We start from the raw sequence: 14,644 nt of genomic DNA, 5'->3' as shown, positions 1-14,644 counted from the left end.
CAAATGAAAATCAAACAGAAGAAAAGGAAACTACAGAAAACAGACAATCTGGGAAACAGAAGAACATCCCAAAAAAATGTATCCTCAGAGCGATATTTTATACATAAGATAGGATGCTATGAAAGGGAATTTATTAAAGAATAAGGAGTTCTTAGATATTAAAAATATGAAAGCAAATAAACTCAATAATCAAGCCAAAAGACTCACAGAAATAAAATCAAAAGAGAAAAAGTGGGCCAAGAAAAATGATAAGAATGCTATGGAGATTAATCCAGAAAGTCCACTGTGCAACCAAGAGGAGTTCCAGGAGTCCAGCATAGAGAAAATTAAGGGAAATTAAGGGAAGGAAACTATCAGAGGCATAAAACGAGACTATTTCCCACAACTGCAAGATAGAAGCCTGCCTCCACGAAACAGACTGTTAACTGGAGAACAAACTGCTGGATATGGCTGGGGAGGAACAGGTGATGGGGATTAGGACTACACCTGCTATGATGAGCATGTGCAAGTGTTGAATCACCATTTTGTACACCCGAAACTAATATTACACTCTATGTTAACTAACTGGAATTTAAATTAAAATTTAAAAAAAAAAAATCCACACTGGGGGCAGCCCGGGTAGCTCAGTGGTTTAGCACCACCTTCAGCCCAGGGCCTGATCCTGGAGACCCAGGATCGAGTCCCACGTCGGGCTCCCTGCATGGAGCCTGCTTCTCCCTCTGCCTGTGTCTCTGCCTCTCTCTCTCCCTGTGTCTCCCATGAATAAATAAATAAAATCTTTAAAAATAAAAAAATAAAATAAATAAAAATAAAAATCCACACTGTAGGGAAAAAAAAAGATAGAAGTCTGCCTGTGAGAGCTTCCTGAGTGCCCGACTTCAGTACAGCTATATGGAATTTCAGAAGGTCAGGGATAAAGAGGACATCTGGAGAACTTTTAAAAAGAGGAGAGTTTTCATCAAATGATCAGGAATCAGGATAGCTTTGGACTCCCAGACACTGGAAATAAAAGAATAATGGAGCAATGCCTCCAAATCTCTGAGCCAAGACTATTATTTCAAGCCAAACATTCTATACAACCAAGTGGTGAATCGAATGTAAGGATGGAATATGGACGATTGTGCACAAGCATAATTCAGAGCATGCATCTCCAATGTGCTATTTCTTAGGAAATTACTGAAGGATTGGGCTTCTGCAAAAGGAGAGAGAAGAAATGAGAAAGAGGAAAACATGGCTTTCAGGAAAGGCCCCAACAGATGACAGCAGTAAAGAGGAAGCTGTGAGCAGGCCATGGCAGGAACCATTGGACAAGAAATGAAGAAGGGAGCTCTCCAGGAGGAAAAAATAGGAACAGATAGACCACTTGTTGATTTGAGAAAGAAGAGGTATTTTGGCTGTTTTTCTCTTTCTCCATACTACTAGATTTTGTTTGGGCTACAATCTGTCTGGCTTCCAGGAGGCATCGGGACTGGCCTAAGTCAATCAGGGAGTCCTATACCCAAATATCAATGATTTGTCTAACATTGATATGTGACCAGTTCTGGCCTATGATATAGCAAGTGCCAGGCCTCAGGGGAATTCTAAGAATTTGTGCACTGGCAAAAGAGAGCAAAGGGCAAAGGCCCAGTTTGAGCTCCTGACATCTTCCTTTCTGTTCTGGCCTGTGTGTGTGTGTGTGTGTGGTTTTTTTTTAATATTTTATTTATTTTGGCCTGTGTGATATTAAGATATGCTCTTTGGAGCTGCAGCAGTAGTCTTAGGACCACCCAAGAGACAGTCACCTTGCTGAGGATGGCAGAAGAGAAAGACAAGAAGAGCCAGATTCAAATCTGCCTCTCAACCTAACCTGCAAGCCCCTACTGCCAGGATTCTTCTTATGTGAGATAATTACATGTCTTTATTATGTAAACTACTGTTTGTTGGTGCTCTGTTACTTGAAGCCGGAGGCTGGACAGTCTTTGGCAGATGTCAGAACATCTGTTTGTAAAAATTAATAATAGGTACGTTGAAATTTGAGAAAATAAAAAATGAGACAAACCTGTGCAAGGAATAGCCAATAAATCTATGAAAAAATGCTCAGCCTCACAAGTGAAAGGGAAATACAAATTGAAATCACATTTAGATATCATTTTATGCCCAGGATGTTAGAAAAAAATAAAAGTCTCGCCATTCCAAAAAAAAACTCTCATACAGTGCTGATGTGCATTTCATTATTTCAGCCATTTTGAAAAACAATTTGACAATACCTAGGAAAACTGCCCATGCTTGTTATTTACTAAAATTCAGCATATTTAGAAAACTCTTCCAGATATGCCTGAGCAGACAACTGTGAGAATGTTCACTGCAGCATTGTTTATAATGACCCAAAAAATGGATAAAAATATAATTTTGTTTATTAGCAGGAAAACAGATTTATATATTGTGTGGTTTACTTATGCAATGAAATACCACACATTAGTTTTAAAAGCCAGAGCTATATGTATTATCAACTTGGATAAACCTCAAAGTGAAAATAGAGGTTGGGGGCGGGGGGAGTAGGTACAAAAGGTTAATCAAAGTATTATGCCATTCATCTCAAATTTTAAAACACAGGGATCCCTGGGTGGCGCAGCGGTTTAGCGCCTGCCTTTGGCCCAGGGCACAATCCTGGAGACCTGGGATCAAATCCCACGTCGGGCTCCCTCCCGGTGCATGGAGCCTGCTTCTCTCTCTGCCTCTCTCTCTCTCTCTCTGTGTGTGTGTGTGTGTGTGTGTGTGACTATCATAAATAAATAAATAATTTTTAAAAAAAATTTTTAAACACAGAAATACTATATATCATTTAGGAGTGCATACATATGTAACATAAGTAAAAAAATAATTCATGGAATGACAAACATCATTTTCAGGATGGTAGTTGTTTCAAAGTAGTAAGGAGAGAAGAGAAAGAATGAGATGAGAAAGATAAACCCAAAGGGTTTCAACTGCCCCTATAATGCTTTGTTTTAAGCCTGAAACAAATGTGGCAAAATGTTAGGTTATGACTGAGATAATAAGTACCTGGGTGTTCATGATGTGAGCTATTTCCATTTGCTTCAAATTTTTATAATGTGGTCATAGTACTCTAATTGGCTCAGCAATCTCTCCATGGTCAAAGAAATGTCAAAACTGATTATTGAGTGACCTAAATCTGTCATATGAAAATAGAAGAAAAAAATAAAAAGTCTGAGAATCCTAACAGAAAATAAGTAGAAAATGTTCATAATTTAAAATGAGGGGAAAATATTAAGCTTATTACTTAAAAATAAAAAGTTAATACCAAAAGCTTTCAAAGTTTCAGTGACTGGCTCTGGAGAGTTTGGGGGAGGGAAAGTTCTTGTATGGCCAGATGACCAACAAGTATACATTATTCTAGGTCTCCAAAAGGAGACAGATTAGTGATTTTAATGTCATTTGCAGTTAAAATTATCTGATATGGTCAAAAGGTAAAGGCTGTATTACGGGAACTTGGAGAAGGAGGTAGTGATAATCAGGCCCTCTGAAGTGTTTTCCTAAGATCACTAAGTTTGTTTTTCTAAGATACTTAGTCTGTTTTGCCAACAGAAACAGACACTGGTGGCGCTGGATTCTGGGGTCATTTGGGCCAGTCCAGGAAGAGAATAGCAGTTGTCATTAGACACCTGAATGGCAGCAGTCAGAAGTGAATGGGCTGGGAAGCAGATACAGAGTGTGAGGAAGCAGGGGGAAGGGGAGTGTGTGTGGCCAGTACAAGCAGGGGGAAGGGGAGTGTGTGTGGCCAGTACAAACAGTCCATGAATAAGGGACACAGAGAGAATCCTGAAGGGGAGATAAGTGGGAAAGAAGAGAAGGTCTCATCAAGAAGGCAACTTAGAAACAAACATCCCTGAGAGAGCCAAAGTAGACTCAATAAATTGTTGCTGGTATTCAACTGGGCAGGACAAGAATCAGTAGCAAGGGTGCATAGCAAGAACAGTGTTTCCAGAAGTGGTGCTGCGCCCCACACCAGGGCCAGAGAATGCCAAGATTTCTCAAGATAACAGACCTTGGGGACCCGAAAAATCTTCCAAATGGCTTCTTCTTCCAGTATGGTTTTCACTGGGCTATTCACATATGCAATATGCCTCTTCCCCCCAACCCCACAGGATCTCAAAGGCACTGCTTGGCCCATGCTTCTATGGCAACAGTCCTACACAGACAATGTATTGCTTCCATTACGGAGAACAGCTACACTACACAATTTGGCTACTTCCACTTACTAGCTCAGTGACCTTGGGCAAGTATTTATCCCCTCCGTGCCTCAGGCTCCTCAACTTTAAGATGAGTCTAATATGAGTACCTACCTCATAAGCTAATGTGCTTTTCAAAGGGCTTGGTACATAGTAATCATTCTATAAACCTCCACCGTTATTATTAGATTTGGATGATGGACCTTTAAAAAGGCATGTCACCACGTAAACACTCAGAGGATAGCAAGCAAGTTGGTAAAGAAAAATAAAATGAACTCAAGTGAGAAACACTGGAAGGAAACGAAGATGCAATTATGGCTTGCCTTAGTTAAATGCTTGGTGCCAAGGAAGGAAACAGTCTTGGAAAGTGAAGAGAAGTTCTAACACGTGCATAGTTTGAACAGCTCCTCTCTGCCAGGTGTGATGGGAAACATTCTGTGGCAAATTCTATTAGTTTCTATTCCAGTTACCATTACTAAGTAAAAAAAAAAATTGCTCCCCAAATTTAGCAGTTTGAAAGAATAACCGTTATGTTTATAGATTCTGTGGGTCAGGCATTCAGACGGCATGACAAGGTCGGCTTGCCTCTACTGCACAATTCCAGAGCCTCAGCTAGGAAGACCCAATGGTGGGGGTCTAGAATCATCTAAAGGCTCATTCACTCACGAGTTGCAACCTGGGCTGGGATCATTGGAAGACTAGGACCCCTGACTGAAGCACCTACATGTGGCCTCCTTGTGTGACTTGCAGCCTCAGGGGAGTCTGTCCCCTTACAAAGCATCTCAGGGCTCTAGGTGAAGGGGTTCCAGGAAATAGTACAAGATGCGTGGCCTTTTATTACTCAGCCTCACATGTCATACAGCTTCATTTCTAACATACTCCATTGGTTACAAATGAAGTTTGAGGGGAAGAAAAAAGATCCAACTTTTTTTTTTTTTTAAAGATTTTATTTATTTATTCATGAGAGACAGAGAGAGAGGCAGAGACCCAGGCAGAGGGAGAAGCAGGCTCCCTGCAGGGATCCTGACATGGGACTTGATCCCGGGTCTCCAGAATCAGAGCCTGGGCTGAAGGCAGCGCTAAACAGCTGAGCCACCCGGGCAGCCCACGATCCTACTTCTTAAAGGGAGGCAAGTCAATTAATTTATGGACATGATTTAAAAACCACAGTTTCCTATCTAACGTGAGACCCCTATTTTGACCTTGCCACAACGGACTATTCCCCCAAAATTCATGTTGAAATCCTAGTCCCCAGGATGGTGGTATTAGGAGGCAGGGTCTTTGGGTCCTGGGGTCTGGCTCTCATGGATAGGAGTAGTGCTCCTATAAAAGGGACCCCAGAGGGCTCTCTTGCCCTCTTTCTGACATGTAAAAAATAGCAAGAACACAGCCATCTATGAACCAGGAAGCAGGCCTCATCAAATACTGGATCTACTGGAACCCCCATCTTGGACTTCTGAGCCTCCAGAACTGAGAAATAAATATTTGTTGTTTAAAATACCCAGGCTTGGGCAGCCCCAGTGGCCCAGCGGTTTAGCGCTGCCTTCAGCCTGGGGTGTGATCCTGGAGACCCAGGATCGAGTCTGTCAGGCTCCCTGCATGGAGCCTTGCTTCTCCCTCTGTCTGTGTCTCTGCCTCTCTCTCTCTGTGTGTGTCTGTCATGAATAAGTAAATAAAATTTAAAAAATAAAAATAAAATAAAATACCCAGTCTACACTACTTTGTTAAAAAGCAGCCCATGCTTGGCTAAAATACCTACTAAAACATAACTACAATTTTGGGGACATCTGGGTGGCTCAGCAGTTGAACGTCCTCCTTCGGCTGAGGACGTGATCCCAGGGTCCTGGGACTGAGTCCTGCATCAGGGTCCCTGCAGGGAACCTGCTTCTCCCTCTGCCTGTTTCTGCCTCTCTCTCTCTCTCTCTCTCTCTCTCTCTCTCTGTCTGTCTCAGAGAGACAGTTCATTATTTATTCATTATTTATGAATAAATAAATAAAATCTTTAAAAAAAAAAAAAAACCCTGCAATTTTGTTCAGAGTAGCCATGCCCCTAGCCCAAGGTAATGAACCATAAGGATCCTATTCCCTTTGACAGTGATTGCTTATGCCAGGGTCCTTAAAACTTAGAGCAGTCATAGGACCCAGTTCTGGCCAATAAGACTATGGAAAACTCTGGGGGTGGGGGGGTGGCTTTCAGGAAATGTTTTGCTTTCCTAATAAAAGAGTCAGACTTGACCATTACTGGCATTTCCACTTTTACTGTTTCTTTAAATGCACATAGAATGTTTGGAGCTATGGCAACCATGTTATGATCACATGGCAAGAAGCATGAGAATTAAAAGTCGATGGGCTAAGAATAGCAGGGGGAAGATATAAAGAACTTGGATCCTTAATTGCATCAATGAGCAGCTGAACAAATGCCAGCCGCTACTTCTTGTTATGCAAAAAACATAAACTTCAATAGTTTAAGCCCATTTTAGTAAGGTTTCTTTTACTTATAGCTGACAGCATTCCCAGCTAATACAAACTCATAATTTCATGGAACTCTCATAATAAATTAATTAGGCATTATTTATTTGAGCGTTATGATCCCCATTTTACCGGTTGGAACCTGAGTAACTTCCAAGGCCACAGAGCTAGCAAGCAATGCCAGACTTGGAATCCAAAGATAATTGCAAAGCCCTAGGTTTTTCCTTTGCTCCCCTGCTGCTCACAGTGCGGTCCTTGAACCAGGAGGAGAGCATCACTGAATGCTTGTTAGAGATGCAGAGTCTTGGGCAGCCCGGGTGGCTCAGCAGTTTAGCGCTACCTTCAGCCCAGGACGGGATTCTGGAGACCCAGGATCGAGTACTGCCTTGGGCTTCCTGCCCAAGCCTGTGTCTCTGCCTGCCTCTCTGTGTCTCTTATGAATAAATAAAATCTTAAAAAAATAAATAAATAAAAATATTAAAAAAAAAAAAAAAAAGAGAGATGCAGAGTCTCTGGCCGAACCAAGATATGCAATTAAACTATGTCTACAAGGTCTTACTTCCATGGCCCAGGGAAAATAATGAGGACCACTACTTGAAACTTCTAAGAGGTCAGATTTCAGCTCAAAGAAAATGTGAAATGCTTAAGTAATTAAAACTACCAACAAGGGAAGTATCTACGGGAAGCAGTGAGATTCCCTCCACCACCACTAGAACTATTCAGGACCATTGGAGGGATGCCAACTCGCCACAGGTGCCAGGGAGATCACCCTGACTGAGGCCTTTCCATTCTGGTGATGGTTCCCACTGGCCTTTCCAAGGCCTGAAAGTGCACCATTAGAGCCATCCCTGAACACCCCGGACGATAAAGCCCTGCCTAATAAATGCCGCTCTGAAGTCACTGGTATCCCACACAGTGGGAGCAGCCTGTGGCGCTCCGTGGTAGGTAAGTCAGTGACACTGGGGAAAAGGACGTCTGGGGCAGGACCCTGGCCCCATGGAAGGCCAGCTCTCATGAGGCAACCCAGCCAGAAGCAGAGGAAGGGAGGGCCCAGAGGCTGGGCATCTGGACCTGGGACAGCAGGCTCTTAGGGAAGGGGCCTCAGGGCCACGACTCTTAGTGGTCCAGGAAGCCAAATTTGCACAGGACTCTTTTGCTCAAGTGGATGCCACCTGCCCTTGAATCTGAAGCCCCGATCAGCAGCCCCCCCAGCCCCACCACCCGGCTCCCACAGGTTCTAAACCCCTTACTGAGCCCCTAGCAAAAGCCACAAACTCAAGGCGGCTTTGGAATCGCACACATGTAACCACATTCTCACCCTTCTGAATTTAATTCCACAGTATAATTAAACACATATACTGCACACGCACGGCTAAGATGCAAGCTGTCGGTTCAATTTGGAAGTGTGCATTAAACAAATGCCAGCGAGGAGCAGTCCTCCCTGAGCCCGAGGCCTGGGGGACGAGCCAGCCCCCAAAACGAACATTCTGTGGGACATACTGCCATCCAGCGGCCAGAGGGTAAATTGCCAAGACCAGGAAGCACACAGATCCCCAGCACCTGGCAAGGGCGCCCAAAGGTTTTGAGATAAATTGTATTGAATTAAATCAAGTTGGGTAGGAGTAAAGTGAAATTGGGTGAACATAAAATGGATTAAGGGTCATATTGGGGACTATGGCCAGGGTTGCATAACCTACTCCTGACCCAAGGAGAGCACCGTGCATTTTAGACCAGAGGGGAATCTCCTGCAACCGGCATCAAAGAGGAGGTGAGTTTTGCCAGAAGAGATCTTGAAAAGGTAGTCCTCAGTCCAAACCATAATCAGAAGTGGTCTACCAGGACCACGGTGTAAATCCTGCTTCTGATACTTAACAAATAAATAGTTGGGTCATAATTAAAGAAACAAATATTCATATGCAAACGAAATGCAAACCTTGGTAAGCAGGTCAAAATGAAAGTAAGGGTTCCTGACTGCCACCACCCATCTCAGGAGCCGCTTCCTTGATGCTTAACTGCACGAGGCACCCTCCTCCTGTTGTAGCTACATTCGGTGGTGAGAGTGGGATTAAAGGGCCTCTGTCCCATGGGCTGTGAATTTTCAGAGGAGCCTTTTGATCCTACTGGCCTAGACGGTGCCCATCACTTAACAGATAAGGAAGGAGGTGGGAGGGAAGGCATCATTACTGCAAATGTGGGCAGAAAACTTTCTTTTGTCTGTTTGCTGCAAGCCTCTTGAACAAAGCTGCTACCGTTTTCCTGAGGCTTTGGGGCCCTCAGGGTAATGAGTGACAAGCCTCCAAGTCCTGATGCTCTGGACTGAATATTTGTGTATTCCCAAAATGTATATGCTGAAACGCTGTTTCCCAATGTGATGAGGTTCGGAGATGGAGCCTTTGAGAGGCAGTTAGGTCATGAGGTCATAGTCATGAGGTCAGTTAATCCCTGCATGAATGGGATTAGTGGCCCTACAAGAAGAGAAATGAGCTCCATATCTCCTTCACCATGTGAAGACACAGCAAGAAGGTGGCCATCTGCAAACCGAGAAGGTCTTCCCCAGAAACTGAATCATCTGGCACCTTGATCTTGGACTTCCAGCCTCCAGAGAACTGTGAGAAACAAATTTCTGTTGTTTAAGCCCCCTACCCTATGGCATTTTTTGTTATAGCAGCTTCAAAAAGATCCCTCACTTTTTGCTTTTCTCTATTTTTGTTTAAGTTGGTCTATTTTCTGTTTTTAGGTAGCTTCAAAAGATGCACTATGATATGGACTAATAATGCCTGGAGTGCTTTACAGTCTGCAAATGTGGGTTCCTAAGGGCGCCATTTTACACATGTGGAAGTTGAGGCTCCACGTTAGATCATATCACCTTCATACCTTGAAAAGCTCTCACAGATGGGGTACTTGGGGCCCCCTCACAAATCTCACTCATGGATCCAGGGTTTCAACCGTCATGTTGTTCTAGGCTCTAATTTGGGACTTATTCTGAGGTGTTTCATCATTGCCTTTTGACAGTCTGCCCATAGAACCAAGCATTTACGTTGGAGGCTAGGAGCAGCCACTCCTGGGAGCTCCAGGGGGGAAGGCATCTCCTGCCCAGCCTAGGCCTCTCCGCGTCTCACAGATCCGTTTGGCCTCTGCAGACTCATTGCTTTCTAACCCGCTTCTCCCTGTGGCACTCAGAGTGTGAAGATGGCACGAAGAGTCCTTCAAAAGCCATTTGAAGCTTTTTAAAACTTCCCAACGTGACCATCTAGAAAAGTATTTACCGGTGACAAATTCCCAAAAAGAAATTTGTTCAAGCAGGTACGAATCGCAAGTGAGGGTGATTTTTAAGCAGCATGAAGGCATTCTAGGGAGGAGCAGGGGAGTCTTTGCAGGGAAGAGTATATAAATTAAGATTTTCATTCACAGCACCAGTGAGTCCAAAACTGAGACTGTTGCCACCATGAGAGCAAGCTCTGTGTATTAATATTTTTACTTTCATCTACTTTTCTTAAGATTCATGACATGCACATATACACACGCCTCTGTCTAGCAGGAAAATTCTACTCTTACCTCGAGAGAGTTCAGGGCTAACCCCCTCTTTGAAGCCTTTCCAGCTGGTCCCTTAGATAAGCCAAAGGACCCCCTCCTTCCTGTGATGTTTGTGTCACCCCAAGTTCATGTACTGACGCTGATCCCTGTGTGATGGTATTTGGAGGTGGAGCCTTTGTGAAGTGACTGGATTGAGGATAGAGCATTGGGACTGATGTCCTGAGAGACCAGACTGCCAACTAGGGCACAGCAAGCTATGAGGACACAACAAAGACAGCTACCTGTACACCCGGAAAAAGACTCACTGGAAGCCGATTGTGCTGGCACCCCAATCTTGGGCTTCCGGCCTCCAGAACTGTGAGAAGTACATTGTTATTTAAGCCCCCTGGTCTGTGGTAATTTCTACAGTAGCCCAAACTACATAGGACACTCCCTCAACCCCTGTAAAGGGGTTGAGGCCTAATCACTGACCGTCTGCATTCTGATTGTCTCACTAGCCTGTGATCTTCCTGAAGTCAGGAGTAGTGTGAAAGCATAACTCATCCCCCTTTGGAGTTCAGAGAACAAACATGGTGATTCTAGAGAACTACGAAGCCAGACATAGGGGCCCATAGCTCTACCCAAATACTGCATGGGACCTGATTTCTTAAGCTGAAAACCAAGTCTCTTATAAATACATCTCAGTGACATGCTTGTGGTTGTGGTCTAGAGAAGGAAAAAGACCTGTCTGTGTGGTGCACTGGAAGGATATTACAAAGAGCCTTCTTACACCAATGAGAGGAGTTCATCTGTCACCAGCTAACTATTTCATTTTTAGCCCTTACTAAAGTCTTATCCCAGTGTACCTTGTGGTGCCAGTTTTCAGGCTGTGAATTCACAAGCTCCTCAAGGGCAGGGAAAGATCCTGCTACTAAAATTTACCAGCGATGCTTAACTTTTGAGATGGGTTTTGTTTTTAAAGATTTTATTTATTTATTCATGAGAGACACAGAGAGGCAGAGACACAGGCAGAGGGAGAAGAGGCTCCCTGCAGGAACCTGATGTGGGACTCGATCCCAGGACTCCAGGATCATGCCCTGAGCCAAAGGCAGGCGCTCAACCGCTGAGCCACCCAGGCGTTCCAAGATGGGGGTTTTAGAGAACCCAGTAGGTAACTTCCCCTTCCAAATTCCTAATCAGTGACAAATAAGGTACAGGAGTCATGGAGATTAAAATATAAAAGCACGGGCAGCCCGGGTGGCTCAGAGGTTTGGCGCCTGCCTTTCACCCAGGGTGTGATCCTGGAAGCCCAGGATCGAGTCCCACATCAGGCTCCCTGCGTGGAGCCTGCTTCTCCCTCTGCCAGTGTCTGTGCCTCTCTGTGTGTGTGTGTGTGTGTCTCTCATGAATAAATAAAGAAAATCTTTAAAATAATAATAATAATTTAAATATATATATATATAAAAGCACGTATTAACACTGCGTTCTAGGAATCATAAGCACTTAGATATGTTAGGTCATGTGACAATATTATAAGATAGGAAATGGAAGGGCCTGAGGTTGAATCATTTGCCCCTGGTCATGTCACTTGTAAGTGGCAGAACCAGACTTTATACCGAGCAGTGGTCCCATACTGGTAACCATCATGCAACACTGCCTCTCTAACACCAGAACATGCCAGTGAAGCTAGTTGGAGAGTAAGCCTTTGTTCTGTGGCCAGATGGGCTTCCTAAAACATCCCCCCTAAACTGAAATTTACCCTCCAAAACTATGGGCAAGGACAAAACCTTCCCTTCAATGGACAGCAGATGATAATGTCCCTCCCATCCAAGACCAGCTACATAATTTTCAAAGGCCAGTACAAAATGAAAATGCAGGGCCCCTTATTGTATATATAATATATATAATAAATATAATATATAATAAATATTATATATATATATATATATATATATATATATATATATATATATGCAACTGCGTGGATTGCACACCCATGAAGCTGGCCCTTCCTCTGTGGCAGGTAGATTCCACTGAGAGAGGTCCAGGAGGCTCCTAGAGGAGAACCCTCAGACTCCCCATCCAGAGAAGTCTCTCCAGGGGAGGAGTGAGCCAGACTGCTGAGAGAGTGGAAACAGGAATGGTCTTCCCATCCATCCCTGCTGATGGGGGAGGGGGATGGAATGAACATCCCTTTCTTCTGCTCAACAGAAAATGAAGATCGGGAAGAAATAATCTACCTGTCAGGGACTTTTTTGAGGAAGTTAGACACATGCACACGTTCTGCATACACTTTCATGGGCTTTCCAAAACCCCTTGAGTATCACCTTAGCTCAGGCTGCTATAGCAAAATACCACAGACTGGGTCTTTAAACAATGGACATTTCTTTCCCATAAGATCAGGGTGCCCTCTGCTTCGGGGTCTGGTAAGAGCCTGCTTCCTGGTTTGCAGACAGCTATCTTCTTGCTGTCTCCTCACATGGCAGAGAGAGAGAGTGAGTGAGCTCTGGTGTCTTCCTCTTCTTATAAGGATACTAATCCTATCCTGAGGACTCCACCCTCATGACTTTATCTAAATCTTATTATCTCCCAAAGGTCCCATCTCCAAACACCATCATATTAAGGTTTAGGGATTCAACATATGAATTCCAGTGAGGGGAACACTAACATTCAATCTATAGCAGGCATATCACTGCAAACCCACTGCTTTAATCTGTGGGGGATAAGGACACACACATACCTATGTACACATATAAATACACATAAGTGCATATATGTGTACACACACACACACACACAAATATATAGAAGAGACCCCCTCAAGGTATCTTCCAGCTCTCAAATTGATCTTCCTGAAGCTTTAATCCGAGTAGAGTTCCATCTGGCTCAGGATGAGTCAGCTCATTTCCTTCCCAGGTAAAGGTCAAACCACCTTCATTGTCTGTGCACAAGAATCTTCAGTCTCTGTCACCTATGGCTGTCAATCCAAAGAGCCAGATTTACGCTCAGTGTGCTCTGGTTTCTCATTAACCTTGAATTGTCTCCCCCCGACAGAGAGCCATGACATTTAAAATCCTATCAAAGTAGCCTAAAACAACCATCAGACTGAACCTTTGGGGAATAAAATAAATGACCCACAAGCCTAGGATAAGAAAGAAATAAAAATGGGTCTTAAAGGAGTCAGGTCTCTATCGAACACATCACTCATAACACATCACATCACTCTGTGTTGATTTGTTTGTGGGATATCTGAAGTTGAATGATATTCATCAAATTTAGCCCTTCAAATGTAATTATAATTCTGAATGCCACCTTGAAATACTGACCAATCAAAATCTCCAGGAAGGTCTACTGTCATTTCTAATGGGTTTCAATAAATGTTACATAAATTTCAAAGACAGAGGTCTTATTAAAAAAAATAATAATAATGATTTATGTGAGCCGTTGTAAAATAGATTGCTTCTCCAATATTTTTGTTTTGTTTTTTTAATTGAAATACAGTTGACATACAATATTATATTAGTTTCAGGTGTACAACATAGTGATTTGACAATAATACATTATGAAATGTTCACCACAATGTGTGGTTACCATATGTTACCATACAAAGTGATTACAATATTATTGACTACATTCCCTATACTGTACTTCTCATCCCCGTGACTTATTTATTCCATAACTGAAATTTGTACCTCTTTATCCCCTTTGCCTATTTCACGCATCACCCCACTTCACTCCCCACTGTCAATCACCAGTTTGCTCTGTTATTTGTGAGTGTATTTCTGGGGGGTTTTGTTTGTTTTTTAGATTCCACATATAAGTGAAACCAATTCTCTGTTATTTTTATCAAATATGTCTCTTTCCCCACCAGGCTGATGAACAATGTACATCATTTATACTCATTCATTGGTTGAAATTTTACTGAGAATCTACTGTATTTGATGATGTAATAGCAACTAGGAGTACAGAGACAAATAAAAACTAGCTTCTGTCTTAAAGGGCTTGTTTCAGTGCAGGGAGGAGACAATCATATGGAGGTAAATGCTGTGACAGTGACATGTTCACAGCACATGCTCTAGAGGACCAAAAAGGAACTGACAGAATTTGGATGGAAGGACATTCCCGGGAGAGGAAAGGAGATGAGCAGAAATGGAGTGGAGCAGATGGGAAGGCACCTGGGAGCCCTACACACAGTCCACTGTTGTGTTGGAAAGATGAGTGTCAATTCTGCCATTTGCTAACCTCACGACCTTAAGGCGATCGCCTGACTTTTCTGAACCTCAGATTCCTTATCTCCCAAGTTGGGATGATTACCCCTATTCACAGAATTGCTATGAGAAAAAAAAAAAAAAAAGAATTGTTATGAGGCCCTAATGAAAATTTATACAAAAGTGACTTGCAAATTTGGCAAACTGCACAAATGTCAACTGTGCCTA

The sequence above is a fragment of the Nyctereutes procyonoides genome, unplaced genomic scaffold, assembly GCF_905146905.1.
Source record: "Nyctereutes procyonoides isolate TBG_1078 unplaced genomic scaffold, NYPRO_anot_genome, whole genome shotgun sequence".
Taxonomy (NCBI): Eukaryota; Metazoa; Chordata; class Mammalia; order Carnivora; family Canidae; genus Nyctereutes; species Nyctereutes procyonoides.
The sequence above is the reverse complement of the archived record's forward strand: the minus strand, read 5'-3'. Positions refer to the sequence as shown.